Here is a 4,804-nt window from a genome sequence, read left to right on the forward strand (position 1 = left end):
GTATTGTTTTATATTTAGGAAAAATGACACATAGATCCTTGGCTTTTTAAGTTTTTAATAAATATATTCCTAACAAAATTTAAATATAAAAAAATTTTTGACTTTAATAAACAGAGGACAACTTAATCCTTTCGTAAATTTGTCTTTCATACACCAAATAAACTGACTGATGTGATTAAAATAGTGTTCAGGTGTCCATTTCGGTGCTATGCTGAAAGTAGGATAAAGTTCGAAAGACAAATAGGTCCCTGCTGATAAAAACGACGTCGTTTTGCAAATAGGGATAATTGGAAACGAAGCCATGAGCATCAACATGGTGGCAGTGGCGTCCCTTGCCACTCCATCCATCACCATCAGCTTCGCTAATTCCAAAACACTTACTTCACTTCTCAGCTACTGGTCTTCTTCTAATTCAACTCTTCGTCATCATCCTTCTTCTTGTGCCCTCACTCTCCATTGCGGCGCCGCCGTCTTTGTCTCTTCCTCTTCCCCTTTCACTTCCCCAATTCCAATTCAAGTTTCGTGGTATCATTCTATTCTCACAATTTCAATTTCTATCTTCCTTTCCATCAGCTGATCCTGTAGTTGACTTTGATTTTCAGATTGTGGCCACACTTGGAATCGATGCACAGCCTTAACGTGATTATGAGCCTCTTTAGATTATGATTTCGTGTGCTCCTGCTTCCGGAAAAGGCACTCAATACGAGCTTATCAAACACAAGGTTGGTTTGCTCCCTCTCCCTCTTTATTATGATTATTATGATTATTATTAATCCCTTTCTTCCTTCAACGCTTCACTTACTCATTACTCGTATGTGATTTGTGAAGTACGGTTTAGTGCACGTTACTGTTGGGTGATTTGCTTAGGGCTGAGATCGCCACTAGCAGTGATAATGGAAAGCTTGCTAAATAGTATATGGAGAAAGGTCAACTTGTTCCCGATCATATTGTTGTCATGGTAAAGCTACCTTCTTATTTTTTTTTCTCTCGTTGTTCATGTTGTATGTATGTATGTATGCATGTATGTGGTTGATGTAGGGTGTGTGTAGATGGTGAAGGATCGTCTCTTGAAGCCTGATGCTAAGGATTCAATGGATGTCCGCGAAGCTTGTCTCAGGCTACTGCCCTCAAACGACGCCGTTTTCAACAGCAGGGACCTATTTGTCTTTCAAATTTTATCCCCCTTCTAACGTGGCACCGTAACGGACACCTGGACACCGTTTCAACCACGTCAGTCAGTTCTATTTGGTGTATGAGAGGCAAATGGACGGAAAGATTAAACTGTCCTCCATTTGTTAAAGTTAAAGATTTTTTTGTGTTTAGATTTTATCAGGGATGTATTTGTCAAAAACTTAAAAGGTTTGGGACCTATCTGTCCTTTTTCCTAATATTTAAATTGCTTGTAGGGCTACACATGGATTGGATAATATTCACAAATTTGTGGTATTTATCCGCACCCGATTCGTATTTTACGAATATTATTCAATCTGCATTCTGATAGAATCGGATACCAGCTATTACATTTATATCCACGTATCCAATTCGCAAATTCGCGGATCTGCACATTTAATAAATAAATAATTGAATAATATAAATACTAAAGTTGAAAAATGCAATTTCCAACCAAGTAATCCCTAGACTCAAACGACGCTACTCTCATCTCTCACACACACACACTCAACCCCATACTCCCCTACCCCTCGACTCTCTCTTCTTCTCTCAAGCGCTCTTCTGACCTCATCCATAACCATGACACCATCGTTTACCTCCGTCACCGGCGTCTTGTTCATCATCGTGTCTCTTCCATCGTCTCATCAGACCATGCTACTTCCTCTTGGCCTTTCCTCCATTGTCGTATCGCCGTGTTCTCCATTGGCAAATTTGTTCGTCATCTCCTCAAAGTCAGACCACGTCTTCATCTTCTCCATCCACTACAAGAGACACGGCGAATAGCGGCGGTTTTAAACTGCCGTAAAACGACATACCGACGGTTCCAAGAACGTTGTGGTTTAGGGAGTGGAGATTTGATTTTGTAGCAGTTCGAACGAACTGCTGGCACAACCATAGTAAAATCAGATAATTGATTTTGCGCTATTTTAGTTAGTGGATTTAAAAAAATCTGCGACGGTTTTGAAACCGCCGCAAAGTTATGTGAGTCTTTTAAAAAAATGCGACGGTTTTGAACCACCGTAATTTCATACATGAGCTCAAAAAAACTGATTCATGGTTATTTTACTCATTGCTTCTTTTTTTAACCACTTAAGTACTTATCTGCATAATAGTTACAATTTAAACACATCCACAAAAGACTGTGATTAAACATGTCGAACAAAGGACAGAGTATGATGGCTATATTGCTATAACACCAAGTGATAATAATGGATAAAAAATTACAAATTATTAACAACACTAGCAACCTTTCATTCTGTGATGAATATAGCATCAAAAACCTCTTTCAGATTGTTGCAACCTATAACTATCATATTTCCTAGACCTTCCGTTTTTCTAAAACCTTTTCAGCTTGCTTTGGTACAACATAAGGTTGTAGCCTAGCTTTGCCACCATATTTACCCTTTTCTCTATTCTTAGGACCTGCATCATCAAATAATTAGACTGATAAATTACCAAGCTAACCTGATATATAAATAAATAAACCAGACAACCAATTTGTTAAAATTTGACTTAATATAGCAAAGCAATCTACAATTCTTGGAAGCTTCAGAGAAGGGTATTGTTTCAAACATCTTTAAAGGAAATGAAAATTATGAAAGCTAAAGATCTGATGGAACAAATAGATATGATGTCCTCAATTTTACTGTAGGATGCATGGTTCTAGTTAAATTCAATCAAGCTCTAGTGAATAGTTTAGGGATGAAGTAGTAGAAATTATTTAGCTATAGATCATATATTGTTTGTCAAAAGCATACCGATCAAATGATCAAGTCCAAAACATGGGCAAATAATATCATTTTTGTATCATTTTTAGAAGATGCCAACAGAAAATCATACAGGAGATCCAATAAAAATTGGTGAGAAAATATTAAAAAGAAAGCTTTAATAACTGGAAATAGGATGCAACATTAGTATATCATTAAGCTCTTTAGTAGAATGGCCAGCACAATACTGCTATAAAGACTCTAAGTTAGGCTTTCAAATATTTAAGTGGCAAAATTTTAATGAAAAGAACTTGCTCACCATGCGTAGCTTTCCACCGAGGCCAACTTTGCCCATGAATGCAACACCTTTTAGGATAGGAATCGGAATTCCATGAAACTGAAGAGGGAAAAAAGGAAAAATATTCGGTAAGAAAAACATAGCAAATGTAAATAATGTTGGATCAAAAATAAAAAAAAATGATTAAATTATGATTAAAAATTAAATTTAGAATTATATATATTTAAACATAGCTTGGTATTGGTGTAATTTATGAATGGTTTTAAAAATATTAAGTTGCTCATATCCAATACAAAATTTGTACATATAGGTAAACAATTTGGACTCTTTGTAATTTACTCTAAATAAAACATAGCAAATGTAAATAATGTTGGATCAAGAAAATCGATTTGAGTTCATTTTTTATTTATTTTGGTAAAAGACTCTAAATATTAATCATTAGTCTATGTAGCTTCCATGCACAATTTATTTTTCTTTTCAAAAACAATAAAAATAATCATTTGGTCACATAACAAAATTAAAAAAGTTGTAAGTTCAAAGTCTAAAAATCAATTGAAAATATTATAATAAATTTCTCTCTCTCTTTAAAAAGTTGCAAGTTGAAAGTCTAAAAACCAATTGAAAATACCATAATAAACTCTCTCTCTAGAAAATAGGAAAGTAAATATTTTCCTTCTCTTTTTTCCATCTTCAATTCCGTCCCTTTATTTCAGGCACTCCTCTTTTTTTCTATCTTCTTCCTTCCATTTTTTGTTGCCTTCCCTCTTCTTTTTTTTCTTTATCTATTTCTTCTCACTTCTCATCCGATTCTCTTTCTTTCTACCTCTCCTTAATTAGTTTCTCTATTTGTGGTTATATTTTTGGTTTTTTATAGATTTCAGATTTTAATAACCTTCTTATAGTATATTTTTTTTTTTTGTGGTAATTTTTGCTTAGATTTTAGTTTAACATAGTACTAATCTTTTTAGTTATTATATCAATTACATTATATGAAATAGAGTGTTAAACAACAAAAAGTGAGCATGAATATAAGTTAAGTATGTTAGAGATAAAGATACTAAGATGAATAAACGGTCAAATATGTATGAACAAAATAAGAAATGAAGATATAAAAGAGAAGGTTTGAATAGCATTTATTTATTGAAAAAGATGGTAGAATCTCATCTAAGATGGTTTGAACATGTAAAAAAAAAGATAGATAGTCCATCCACTTAAGAGAGTGGATCATATAGAAGATAAACAGGTGGTGAAAGTTAGAGAAAAATTCTCCTCCCAAAGAGATCATATATGAGGTGGTTAAAGTAGATCTAAATGTAAATAATCTCATTGTAAACATCATACATAATAGGGTTCAATGAAATTATTTGACTATGTAGCCTACTCCACTTAGTAAAATAAAACTTTATTATTGTTATTATTGATGGTGGTGATGATGATGGAGATGTCTTTAAAAATATGTTTAGATCAAAAAAATATTTATATTTAATTAAAAAAATGATATCTCAAAATATTACAGTACATTATGTGTAGATGTAAAAATTAAAGAGGTTCAAATTTATTTTTATTGAGTTTTTTTTAATTGAAATTTGCATTCATTGTTAGCACATAGTTTAATATAGAAAATATCTAT

The sequence above is a fragment of the Arachis ipaensis genome, chromosome B03 (genome assembly GCF_000816755.2).
Source record: "Arachis ipaensis cultivar K30076 chromosome B03, Araip1.1, whole genome shotgun sequence".
Taxonomy (NCBI): domain Eukaryota; kingdom Viridiplantae; phylum Streptophyta; class Magnoliopsida; order Fabales; family Fabaceae; genus Arachis; species Arachis ipaensis.